Source organism: Acomys russatus, chromosome 14, assembly GCF_903995435.1.
Source record: "Acomys russatus chromosome 14, mAcoRus1.1, whole genome shotgun sequence".
NCBI classification, from domain to species: domain Eukaryota; kingdom Metazoa; phylum Chordata; class Mammalia; order Rodentia; family Muridae; genus Acomys; species Acomys russatus.
Genome location: NC_067150.1, coordinates 17,188,290 through 17,202,605, shown reverse-complemented (window position 1 = coordinate 17,202,605; position 14,316 = coordinate 17,188,290). Strand labels below are relative to the sequence as shown.

Sequence of the window (14,316 nt, the reverse complement as noted above, 5' to 3'; positions counted from 1 at the left end):
TCACCTGCACCCCTGCTACCTTCTCTGATGAGCTGTCCCCTTTATTATTAAATGTCTCTTTTTAGCTCTGGTAATACTTTTTGCTTTGAAGTCGGCTATGTCTCACATTTACATTCTGACTACAATATCATTAGTGCTGGCACGGTGTATACTTCTCTTCCTTTGATTTTTAACCTGGGTCTTTATATTACACTTTATACCTTGTATGCAGCATTTAGTTAGATCTTGATTTGTAGAAATCCAGTCTGGAATAAATTACACTGAATATAATTATTGTATAGTTGGGTGTAAGCCTAGCATCTTGCTATTTGTTTTCTATGTTTCCATATTTTGTTCCTTTAATTTTTCTTGTCATTGGACTGAATATTTCTTAGCATTCTGTGTATTGTGTCTGTGTAAGGTTATTTGGTTATTGCTACCATTTACATTAAATACTTTAAATGCATCACAATCTACTCTCCAATATTATGATATGACTTTATATATAAGAAGCTTCTAATAACACATCTTTACATTCCTATCCTTTGCGCTGTCATAATTTTACTTATGCATTTGAAATAATTTCCAACTATGCTATTTTTTTACAAAAACAGTTTTTGTTTAAACAAATGAAAAGGCTTGTTTATTTTCTGATACTTAAATTTTCTAGTATTTTTTTATTCCTTGGTATAGATCTGAGTTTTCCAGTATGCTACAATAAAGGTAATCTGTTTGCTTGTCTGAGCTTTCCATGTCTAAAATTTGTTTTTAAGGGATTCTTTCAATGGATGAGAACTCTTGGCTGACTATCTTAGACTCTCAAACCATAAAGTGTGTTGTTCAATTGTTCACATTGCTTCCAGTGGGAAGTTGTCAATGTTCTTGTCATTTGTTTACATATATATGTGTGTGTGTGTTTGGATATATATATATATCCATATATATATATTGTGTTTTTGTTTTAGGTACTTGAGTTCATTTATAATTCTTATTTTAAATCCCTTGTTTGCTCATTCCATTCTTATTTCTGGGTCTACTTCCACTGACTTTCCCCTAGCTTTGAAATATACCTTTTCCACTATCTGACTTTTTTACGTTGCTACTTTTGAAAGATTGACTGCTTGTTCACTTGAAGGGTACTTTAGCAGAGTGTGTTGTGTTGGTTACCGTTGAAGAACACTAAGGTTCTCATAGTTAAACACTACAGATGGTCTTGTCTAAATGGCTTATTACGTGTTTCTTATGGCTGACACAGCACAGCCTTTACTTGTGTGACCAGCTTAGATCTACTACTATGTTATCCTTGAGTAATATTTATCAAGTCCTCAGAGTGTCCAACACAGTCTGCTCACTCTGGCTAGCTAAAGCTTGCCTGTACCCTCCAGTCCATTTTAGCTCTGGAGAGTGATAAGCTTACCATTCTATTTTATTTAAAAATAATTTTTAAAATATTTTTATTCTTTCATAGTTTTATACAATGAATGTTGATCTTAACCATCTCCCCTTTCCCAGTTTCTCTCAGAGCTATCTCTCTACCCTACCCAGCTAATGACTTCGCCCCTTACTCTTCTTCTTTTCCTCTTCACTTCATTGAGTCCTAGTGGTGTTGACCAGCTACTTTTGGGAGTTGGGCTGTCCAGGACTGTGGGTGACATACCAGGGGCCATACCATTAACAAAAACCAAGCCTCCCTCTCCTAGCCACTATCTAATACAAATAACTCCTCAGCTAATGCTGGGAGTTCATCGTCCCCAACTAGCACGTTCTGTGCTGAGATTCTGTCTGCTATGAGCTTGTTTAGGTCTTGTGTGTGTTGTCACAATTGCTATGAACTTCCATGTGCGCCGGCCCCGTTGTTTCTGGAAAACACTGTTTCCTTGAAGTTATCCGCTCTTACAGTCTTTCTGAGACTCACCATTTTCTGGCTCTTACTCTTTTCCAAGAAGATTCCTAAGCCTTGAGGGGCGCGGTGTAACTCTGTGGTAGTGTGAATGAGGATGCTCCCACTGGGTCATGTATTTGAACCGTTGCTCCCTTGATGGCGGTGCTGTTTGGCAAGATTTAGGAGTTGCAGCCTTACCGGAGGAATGCGTCACTGGAGGTGGGCTTTGAGGTCTTAAGCCTTGGCCATTCCCAGAGTGTGTGCCCTCTCCCCCTCCCTTCATCCACCCTCGCTCTCTCTGTATCTCTACTTTGTCAAGGTAAAGAATTAGAGCTCTCGGCATTCTTCTCCAGCTGCCAGCTCCTTGCTACCATGACTCCCTATGATGTCATAGAGTATCCCTATGATGGATACTCAGCCCTCTGGACCACAAGCTGAAATAAATTCCTCCTTCAATAGGTTGACTTGGTCGTGATGTTTTATCACAACAGGAAAGTAACTAATACAGATACAGATGTTCCATTTAGTAATGAATACTCCTGTCTCTTATTCTCTATGCATTGGCCAGTTGAGAGTCTGTGTTAATTACCATCTACAGTAATCAGCTTCTCTAATGAGGGTTGAGAAATTCACTGATCTATGGATATAGCAATAAGTTATTAGAAGTGTTTTAATATTCTATACATTTAGGAGAATAGTAGGTTCTCCCCTAAGGCATATCACAACTCTAGCCCCAGGTACCTGACCCCCTTTTATAGTGCCAAATATGGGTTTCATCTTATGGAGTGGGCCCTAGATCCAATCACAAAACGATTGGTTACTTCCACAATACCTGTGCCATTACTGCATCAGTGGACATATCTTGTCAGGCCTGTGGCTGTTGTGGCTCACAGGGTTCACAGCTGGATGAGAGTGATGTGTGGTTTTCTTCACTAATCATCAACTTCAGGACTGTGAGAGCTAGCCAGTAGTGATGACACTTGACTTCTTCATGTTTTATGATTCAAGGACATGGTGTCCTCAGCAACAGGTCCTTACCATCAAGTCATGGCTCTGGGTTTTACTTCACTAGGATGATTAATTCAAGTTCCACCCATTTGCCTGGGAAGTTAATTTCCTTGTTAGCAGCTGAATAACATTCTATCGTATAAATATGCTGTATTTTCAAAACCCATTCACCAGTTGTTGGAATTTTAGCCTATTTTCATTTCTTGACTATTGTGACTAGAGCAGCAAACATGGAAGAGCAAGTATCTCTGGAGTAAGATGTGCAGCTCTTGGGGAGTACACTCTACATTCGTTGTACCCGTTTGTACTCCGACTAGTGGTGGAGACATTTTGTCATTCCCCACATCATCAGATGCTGCGATTTTATTTTTTAAATCTGACCATTGTGACTGGGGTAAGGAGAAATATCAAAGTGGTTGTAATCTGCTTGTCCACAATGAGTGAAGATGCAGAACATTTTAGAAAACATTTCTCAGACATTTGTATTTCATTCATGCTTCTGAGAACTTCGTTTAGTTCCATGCCTCATTTCTAATTGGGTTGTTTACTTGATGTTTACTTTTTTTTTGGTTGTTTGTGTATTCTAGACACCATCCTCTGTCAGATGCATATCTGGTAAAGATATTTTTCTCTTCTGTGTTGGCTGCTTCTTCATTTAAATGATGGCAGTCTTTCTTTGCTGTAGAGAAGCTTTTTAGTTTCATGAGATCTTATATATTAAGTTTTCTCCTTAATGCCTATGCTATTGAGGTCTTGTTCAGAAAGTCTTTTTCTGAACCTAAAAAAAAAGAAAAATCAATGTACCCTCTATTTTCTCCTTTATCGGTTGAGTGTCTGGGTGAGAGATAGGAATCTAGTTTTGTTCTTCTGTGTCCAGCCATCTAGTTAACCACACCGTTTGTTGTAAGCTCTAACATTTTTCTAGTGTGTATTTTTGGCCTTTTTGTAAAAAATCGGTTTCCAATTCCACTCCATTGAGCAATGTGTTCATTTTTAATATGAGCACCAAATGGTTTTCATTCCTCTAGCTTTGTTGTATAACTTGAAATTAGAGACAATGGTATTTATTGTATTGTTCTGGATTATTTTGGCTTTCCTGGGTTTTTTGTTTTGTTTTATATATGCGTGTGCGTGTGTGCGTGTGTGTGTGTGTGTGTGTGTGTGTGTGTGTGTGTGTGTGTGTGATGTGTGTAAGTTTTAAGATTATTTTATCTTGTAGGCTTGTAGGACCCTCTGGATCCTTCTATTTCCCCATTCTCCGATGCTTCTCTCACCTAAAGTTCCAATAGGATGTCCTCCCCTCTGTCCTAATCTCCTGGTAAGTGAAGACTTTCATGGGACATGGCCCTTGGGCTAGTGTCCAGATAAGTGAGTATATACCATTTGAGTCTTTCTGCTTCTGGGTTAACTCACTCATTATGATCATTTCTAGTTCCATCCATTTGCCCACAAATTTCAGGAATTCCTTGTTTTTAATAGCTGAGTAGTATTTCATCATGTAAATGTACCACAGTTTCTTTATCCATTCTTCTACTGAGGGACACTTAGGCTGTTTCCAGGTTCTGGCTATGATCTGGGCCCAGGGATCCTGCTCAAACTATGGCACCAGCCAAGGACAATACACGCAGTAAACATCGAACCCCTACTCAGATCTAGCCAATGGATAGGACATTTTCCACAGTTAAGTGGAAAGTGAGGACTGACTTTCACACGAACTCTGGTGCCCCATATTTGACCATGTCCCCTGGATGGGAGGCCTGGTGGTACTCAGAGGAAGGATAGCAGGCTACCAAGAAGAGACTTGATATTTTATGAGCATATGCAGGGGGAGGAGGTCCCCCTCAGTCACAATCATAGGGGAGGGGAGTAGGGGGAAAGTGGGAGGGAGGGAGGAATGGGAGGATACAAGGGATAGGATAACAATTAAGATGTAATATGAATAAATTAATAAAATATGCTTAAAAATAAAATAAAATTCAGTATAAAAAAAGATTATTTTATCAATTTCTGCAAATTTTGTGGAAATTTTTTTATGGAGATTGTATTGACTCTGTAAACTGCTTTTGGTAGGATGGCCATTTTCGCCATATTAGTCCTGCCCATCCATGATCAAGGGATATCTTTCCATCTTTTGGTATTTTCAATTTTTTTCTTCAATGCCTTCAATTTTTTATTATACAAGTATTTCACTTCCTTATAGTTATCCCAAGATATTTTTGAGGCTATTGTGAATGAGATCGTTTTCCTGATTTCTTTCTCCTTGCTTATATATAAGAAAGCTGATAATGTCTGTGTGTTAAATTTATATCCTTTTACTTTGATGATTGCATTAATCCGTTACAGGGCCTAGAACTGAGAGGTCAGAGTGGAGGGCAGGGCGCGTGAACCACCCACCTGGGTGTCTGTCAGATGCGGCCACTGGGAGTCCTTGGTAGAAAGCCTTTCTAGGAACTGGGGGGCTGAGACAAAGGAATGGAGATGGGATAGAAGGGAAAGATGAGAGCTGTGTCCCCACCAAGGCTTGGGGGGGTCCCCAGGGGATGGATGTAGGGCAGGATCTTGCAAGCAGCAGGCTACAGGAACTGGGATTAGACTGGAGAGATTATGAGGCAGGAAAGTGAAAAATCACCTGCCCAAGACTCAGGTAGCGAGTGTTTCTAGACATAGGTGGCTGCCATAGAAACAGGATTGGGCTAGAAAACAGGACTGAGAGGGGCCACCAGGAAAGAGTCCACAGGAAAAAGAAGAGCTGGGTGTGGCACGGGGTTTGTTGGAGACCACAGGGAATGGAGGTAGACAGTAGGGGAAGCCCTCGCAAGCAGTCTGCCGCAGGGCTTGCATGAGACTGTAGAAGCTTCCTTAAACGTGATGATAATTTAAACACTGCATGGTGCTGCTGATAGGTAGCAAACTACCACCCATGAGAAAAGTTTGGCTAACAACATCAGAGAAAAAAAACCAACTATAAAAAAAATTTCTGGGTATGAAATGAAATCATTAAAAAGAATAAAAGCACACAATAAAGAATGCAACAGAATGTCAAAGGTGTACCAGTTAATATATTTTGTGATGTTTGTGGCATCTGTCATTTTTGTACAAATTTGTATCTAATTTAGTCAAGTTCTAGATACGTATATTCATTTTTCAGTGTTCACTGTTGTGTTCTTTAATTTAAAATATGACCCCCCATGTTGAAATCATCAAGTTGCCAAAGTATTTAAGAAAAAGAATCATGAATTGTTGAACTTTAAATTGTAGCTCTTTCTTTAAGGGCAGCTTTAAACATGTAGAGCAGGATAGTTGCCCTGGAATCTGCTCGATATAACCTGAAAAAATACAGTAGGTTGGATCCTAGACAACAGTCTAAATCAATTCTCTTCCATTTCTCTTATGATGCATCAACTTCTTCTAGAAGTTGATACAATAAATGTTTATTAAATAGCAGAAAGAAATCCAAGAACAATTGTGTCCCATGAGCCTGCAATCCTACCAAAAAAAAAAAAAAAAAAAGAAAGAAAAGAAAAGAAAATATAACCTCTGACACATAAGGACAAGAGACTATACTGTGGGACACACTGTGACACACTATACCTTCCATGACAAGATGTTGCTTTGTTTTAATTTTTTTTAATTTTCTATTTTCTTTTGTGGGGGAGGTTGCATGGATGGAGGGCACATGTGACAGGAAGATGAGCAGGGTTGCGGTGCGTGATGTGAAATTCACAAAGAATCAATAAAAAGGGTTTTTTTTTTTTTTTTTTTTTTTAATGTTTTAAAGAGAGACAGAAAACCTGAGTGAACCCCTGAGGCCGCAGGTGTTTATCACCTGAGAACTGCCTTCCCTTCTCCCAAGCCAGTGGCTAGGGCAACTCAGAAAACAAAACAAACACTGGGCGACTGGGGGATTAGGATGTACCCTCCTCCATGACTGGCCAGCCTCTGTAGAGAGTTTTAAACTAGAAAGCATGCCAACCCAAGCTCGCTCCCACAGCGCCGGCATGTTGGGTCATACCTAAGGACTGGAGAACGATTGCGTCAGGCTAGTTACGGGAGCATCGGGAGCACCGAGGAATCATCTGGGAAAGCCAGTCTTCCCGCAGGAGAGTCCACACCTGTGCACCCGAGCTTGAGGCGTGTGGGTTGCACTACAGGCGCTGTCATTTCGTGGTTATCCCTCAGAGAAAACAGATAACACTGAGCAGGCAAACCTGAGAGGCATTTCATATAAAAACCACTAGAGATATAAATAAATAAATAAATAAATAAATAAATAAATAAATAAACAAACAAATAAATAAACTTTAAAACATAAAAAAACTTTTCCTTTCCAGCGATGACAACCTCCCTGAGAGAACATGGCTCCTCACAAAGGATCTCCTTCATCCCTCTCCAGAAGAGGAGAAGAGGAAACAAGAAAAAGCGCCTGGTGCAGAGCCCCAATTCCTACTTTATGGATGTGAAGCGCCCGGGCTGCTATAAATCACCACGGTCTTTAGCCATGCACAAACGGTAGTCTTGTGTGTTGGCTGCTCCACTGTTCTCTGTCAGCCTACAGGCGGAAAAGCAAGGCTGACAGAAGGATGATCCTTCAGGAGGAAGCAGCACTGAAAGTACCTGATTCAAGATGAGGGGGAAACCACCCCAATAAACACATTTTGGATATATATATATAAAAAAACCAAAACCTTTTTATTGATTCTTTGTGAATTTCACATCATAGTGGTATTACGCAGCCCACCACCACCAAAAACATGATCCAAGCCTGCAGCAGTGCTGAGCCCAGTAGCCTGGAGGGGACCTGACCTCTGACCAAAGCAGTAGGAGGCTCTCAGACCCCATGGCCTTGACGTTAAAGGCAGAAATCAATACAAAAGAGTTTGATAGGTTTGACTACCAAAATATGAGAAAACTTGCACAAAAAAGAAAAGCCAAGTGGAAAGTTGAGAAAACTGTCTAGATCGAGCGCGATCAGCTGAAAACTGATGGATAGCGTTTCTACATAAGATGACATCATGGTCACCACTCCCACACTTCCCACAGAAAGGGAAAGAGGAACACAAGCATGGTGTTCACCAAAGAGCAAACACTTTAAAATGGGCAGCATAGCTGGGCACAGTGTAATTCTAACACTTGAGGAGGCAGAGGCAGGTGGATCTCTGTGAGTTCAAGGCCAGCCTGATCTACAAAGTGAGTCCAGGACAGCCAGGGCTACACAGAGAAACACTGCCTCAAAAAATAAAAAAATTAAAAAAAAATTTTTTTTAAAACACAAAATAAAATGGGCCACAACAAGGCAAATCAAAGAGCTGCAGTTGGCCTGTACTAGGAGGTTTTGTTTTACAATGTACTCTGTTGTGTTTTTAATAGTATATTTACATATAAGCGTGCGTTTGGGCTTTTGGAATCCGACTAGACTAAAACATCAGCTTTCCTTCATGTGGATGGTGGGATAATCAATGAAGATTTAGTCTGGAGAAACCTCCATACTTTTGGTTATCACACAGAGACAATACTACCTACATGGCATATCATTGCAAAGAGCACACACTCTTGGGCACAGATGCTGAACACTGTACTTAATGCACACACTAATAAGTTACTAAGTGTTTTCTACTTTAGTAAGTTACTGACAGGCTGAGCGATAATAAGGCTATCAGGCTAATTCGGAACCTGGATCATCTTCCACTTCTGTGAACTACTCCAGGACTCTGTACACAAGCTTACAAAGGGCAATGGAGCTGAAACGCTACTGCCAGCAACAGAAATCGTTGAACAGTTCTGTGGGTCTTTATTTTTAACACTGGACCAGCAAATGTTACATTAATCTCGGCTTCACAGTTTGATGGCGGAAAACTTTAAATGATGAGGCTGAAATCAGAAGGAAAGATGGATGTACAACTTAATCTAGAAAATCCTTTTAAGCCACAAATCAAATTATTTGATCTTTTTTAAAAATTATGTTTTAAATGTAATAATACTGAAATGTTGGTAGAAGTGTCTTTGCACATACCATGGTAAAACATGAAGGGCTGTTTTGTCCATATTTCTTACTTTAAAGAATTTTAACTAAATTGGGTATGTTGATGAATTCTTTTAATCCCAGCACTTAGGAGGCAGAGGCAAGCAGCTCTCTCTAAGTTCAAGGTCAGCATGATCTACAGAGAGAATTTTAGGCCAGCCAGGGCTACATAATGAGACTCTGTCTCAAATAAGCAAGAAAGAACCGCCCCCCAAGTTTAATTAATACTAATAAGTACAAAAATTATACAACTTGCGGTATACCATGCAATATTTTAATAGGGCAGCGTGGTGAGACTAAATCTGAGGTCAGGATGACCACAGTACATTGTGTGAGATTCACACAGTTTGGGAATTAAAGAAAATAGGAATGTTTTATCCTTCCGCCAGCTACTTGTCCAGCCCAGGAATCAGCGTGCCAGCTAACCTCTGGGCACTTGGATCCATAGTCTTTCTCTATCACTGTGCAATAGGTGGCGTCCAGGGCACGGCTGAGGCCACTCATTGGGTGGGTGGGGGGGGGGGGGCGCAGACAAAGAATTGAGCATCCAGGAATGGCAGAAAACAGAGCTTCAGAGAAAGGAAAGTGACAATGAGATGAGAGAAGTCCTGAGGTTAGATGTCTAATTGGACTGTAGTTTGGGTGTTTTTTAGGGCTCACAGGTCCTCCCACTTCCCCTACTGGTCACGTTTAGACACCCATCTTCATGCCTTCCTGATGTTTCTTCTTGCAACGTCCTCTGGGAATAAGAGCTTAGCACCGCAGAGAGCCTGCTTTCCACTTCCATCCCTCTAACTCTCCTCGAATGAACAGGATTTTCTGCCTTGGCCACAGTGAAAACAGGCCTGTCTGTCATGGAGGTGTTTCTCCCCAGGGAAGCTGGGATGGATATTCCCTACAAGAAAACCTACAAAACCTACAAAAGCAGCAGCAGTAGAGACTTTCACACAAGTGCTCGCCAGAATTTGATGCCGGGGTCACCATTAGCACCCCAAAGTGGGAAAGACAAAGTTGTGAGAGCTAAACACAAGTCTAAGCAGTGCTTTGGACTCACCGCAAGCACCAGCTGCTCACAGCCCTGTGGAAGGAAATGCCGGGAGGGAGGCCAGGCAGGACTTGCCTCAGTCACCCACAGCACACAAAACAAAAGGGCCAAGGAAACAAACACAGGAGTCCCTGGGCTGATAAGAATTAATGTGGAGTACAGTCAGACCAGAGCCAAGGAAACGAGGTAGCTGAACAGCCAAAAGGAGGAAAGCAACGTTCAGGATCAGGATCTATCTCACTGCTTCTTTTTTAAAAAATATTTTATTAATTTATTCATATTACATCTCAGTTGTTATCCCATCCCTTGTATCCTCCCATTTCTCCCTCCCTCCTGCTTTCCCCTTACTCCCCTCCCCTATGTCTGTGACTGAGGGGGACCTCCTCCCCCTGTATATGCTCATAGGGTATCAAGTCTCTTCTTGGTAGCCTGCTATCCTTCCTCTGAGTGCCACCAGGCCTCCCCATCCAGGGGACATGGTCAACTATGAGGCACCAGGGTTTGTGTGAAAGTCAGTCCCCATTCTCCACTCAACTGTGGAGAATGTCCTGTCTATTGGCTAGATTTGGGTAAAGGTTCGAAGTTTACTGCATGTATTGTCCTTGGCTGGTGCCATAGTTTGAGCAGGACCCCTGGGCCCAGACCTGCCCGTCATAATGTTCTACTTATAGGTTTCTAGGATCCTCTGGATCCTCCTATTTCCCCATTCTCCCATGCTTCTCTCACCTAGAGTCCCAATAGGATGTCCTCCCCTCTGTCCCACTTTCCCGGTAAGTGAAGACTTTCATGGGACATGCCCCTTGGACTAGTGTGCAGGTATATGAAGCAGTGTGCTCACTTATATGTGGACATTGCTTCTTATATTTGCACCCAGTTCCCCTTCCTCACTGCACTTAGTCCTGATCTGCCAGTGAGTCCCTTATTTTGTCTCCACAGCGCTCCGCCCACTCTCCCTCCCTCAGGTAAACAAAAGCGGAGTGAGGGCACTGCGGTGGCAGGTGAACACTATTCCTCACAGTCTCCCCCTCTTTTTCTCTATTCCTCTTTTCCTCTACCAGCTTCTCTTACAGCTGTGGTGTAAGAGAACTTTTCTTCCAAGGCCCAGTGATGGAGCTGGTTTACAATATGTGGCCCGTATCTTTCCCTCCTCTTTTTAGCCTACCATTAACAAAAACTCCCGTTTAGCCATCCTATTGTTTGCACTTTGCCTCCAGTATTCCCCTCCTATAATGAATGGCTCCATTCCTCTGTATGTGCCACTCCCCCACTTCCCATCTAATAACGAAGACTCCGTTGCCAGTATTCCTGTGATTTATTCCCTCTCCCTTTCCTTTCCACCACACTTACACTAACATTAACATGCACAGCACCAGTGGGGCCCCTTTAGTCCCTAAACTAACTGCTATTTAACAAGTGTCTGTCTTGCAGTCATCTGACACTCTCTTATCAAAATGGTTTACGTGCCAGAGACTGGCTGCTGCTGTGGACAGTGCTCTGCCCCCCCCCCCCCCCGCCCCAGGACAGACTGGAGATAGAGCCTGGTGCTTGGGTCACTACTGTAAGCAGACAACAATGCCACCGTGCCTGAAATCATTCTAGTTCCTCCTGAACACTAAAACTACAGCCACTAAAAGAGGAAAAAAGCAATAGCAAAGCTGACCGGAGACCTAAGCCCAGGCAAGCAGATCCCAGCACAAAACACAGTCGCATGAAAAACCTAGGCAAGCTACTTCCTCTGAACACTCCCAACTACGATCCTGATCAAAATGATGTGACGAAATTCTAGATACAGGGTTCAAAATAATTATTACAAGTATGGTAAAAAAATCAACTCAAAGAAGACACCAATATTTTTACAGGATACCACAGACACCTGAATAAAAGAATTAAGTCAATCCATGATATGAAAATAGAATTTAATAAAGAAATAGAGGGGCAGGAGAGATGACTCAGTGGTTAAGAGCATTGGCTGCTCTTACAATAGACCCAGGTTCCGTTCCCAACACTCATATAGTGGGTGGTTCATAACCATCCGTAACTTCAGATCCAGAGGGTCTGATGCCTTCTCTGACTTCAAGGGCATGAAGCACGCACGCACACACACGCACACACACACACACACGCACACACGCACACACACACACACACGTAAAACAATCACACCTAGGTATAACATAAATAAATCTAGTTTTAAAAAAAGAAAAGAGAGAGAGAAAGAAATACTGAAGAAAATTCAAATCAAAGTGATGAAATGAAAAATGTTAAATGAAAACTTCAGTGGAAAGTTGTATCAATAGAATAAATAATGTAGATGACAGAATAGCACAGCATGAAGACAAAATATAGAAATCAGAACATTTTGTCAAGGTCGATGATATTTTTGTTAAATGTATGAATTGAGCATTCAAGAACCCTGGAAATCCATGAGAAAACAAAAGCTGTGTATCCTAGGCATACTGTAGAACAAGTATTCCATGCAAAAGATAGAGAAAATGTTTTTAATAAAACAATGGAAGAAAATTTCCCAAGCATACAGAAGCCCAGATACAAGAGGCATGCAGAACACCTGAACAGATAGGACCAGAATAAAAAAACCCCACATCATATAATAGGCAAAACATTAAGTGTACAGAACAAAGAAAATATATTGAGAGTTGCAAAAGAGAAAGGCCAGCACACATACAAAGTCCGGCCCATTACAATGACTACTGACTTTTCAGTCCATGCCATGAAAGCAAGAAGAGCTTGGACTCATATCTTTCAAACTCTTAAAGAACACAAACTCTAACCTTGTCTAACATTCCTGGCAAAACTGTCATAATTGAAGGTTAAAAAAAACTTTGCATGACAAAAGAAGACTAAGAGAATTTATGACACCCCATGCTAGCTCTACAGCGGATATCAGGAAGGGACGCCTCAGTCTGAGTAGAAAGATAAATACACCCAAAGGACCACAGTAGAAGAACTAAATGATACTATGGTACTCATTAAACAAAAGAAGACTAAAAAAAAAAAAAAAAAAATCCCAAGCACTGCAAACTCAGAAGAATGATAAGCTCGGTGACACTTACTTTTCAATAATAACTTCAAATATTAATGGTCTCAACCCCCCTACCAAAAATACAGAATAGCAGACTGGATTAGAAAACAGAGCCCTTCCTGTTGCTGCCTCCAAGATACACACCTTATTGCCCTAGCCAAAGATTAAACACTACCTTGGGGTGAAAGGATGAGAAAGTGTGTTCCAAGCAAACAGAACCAGGGGACAAGCAGGCATTGCTATTTTAGTATCTTACAAAATATACTTCAAATCAATTCTTGTCAAATAGATAAAAGGGGTTATTTACTACTGAAAGGGATCACCCTAACAAGGGGACATTACAATTCTAAATATATATATGCCAAATACTGGCTGCACAAAACAACTGAACAAACACTGGAATTAAACACAATAAACCTCACAGACATTTACAGAAGGTTCAACCTAAACACCAAAGAACACACAATCTTCTCAGGACCCCGTGTAATCTTCCCTAAGATACATCAAAATGGAATAAAGCTGGAAATCAACAGGAAAGAGGAACTATTCAAACTCATGGACATTAAACAACACACTACCAAGTGATGAATGGGCCGCTTCAGAAGCAAGAGAGGAAAAAAAAAAAACAAACAAACAAACAAATACTAGAGTTAAGTGATTATGGAAACACAACATGTGTAGACCTGTGGGATACAAAGGAAGGAGGTACCAAGAAAGACGTTTATAGCTCCTTAAAAATAATCAACCTGACAATGAACACTGATGACAGGAAAAACAAAAACAAACAGATGCCAAGGCAGTAGATGGAGAGGAGCAATGAACACCAAGGCAGAAACCAATGAATTAGAAATGGAAACAAAATCAGTATTAACAGTGCTATGCAGCTATGTGCCCTGTGAGCTGAAAAAAAAAAATGACATGAGACAATAATGGCATAAACATCAAGGGGGCAAAGAATCACTTTCTGGTTGAATGGAGGAAGCACATGCTGCTGGCACTGTAACCCATGGACAGGAGTTCACAGACCTCAGGGTTGAACATATATTCTGCTAGATGAGCATAGCAGCAAACAGCCCTCTAAAGCCATTTCTTATTACCCAAGATTAACTCACCTCTCAGACCTCAGAGGAGTTCCTTTGTGATAAACGCAGATACTCACAACTGGTCAAAGTGCAGACAATAAATCTCAGTGGAGTGCTCAGCCACAAATGGGACATCTATATGACCTCATCCCTAGGACTCAGAGAAGAGGCGGAAAGACTATAAAATCCAAGGGCCGTGGAGAACCAGAATAAAAGAGACTCTCCTGGGCACGACAGGAGCACTACACTCATAACCTTACA

General features: G+C 41.2%; 1 protein-coding gene across 1 annotated transcript in view; it reads right to left on the bottom strand.

The window, feature by feature from the left end:
* Nucleotides 1-1,156: 1,156 nt before the first annotated feature.
* The window catches only part of Prkcsh (protein kinase C substrate 80K-H), an 827,425-nt gene continuing 814,265 nt past the window's right edge, over nucleotides 1,157-14,316 (bottom strand). Inside the window, exon 18 of the mRNA XM_051156068.1 lies at nucleotides 1,157-1,166. The gene's annotated coding sequence lies outside the window, so the exon portion shown is untranslated. The remainder of the gene's footprint in view (nucleotides 1,167-14,316) is intronic.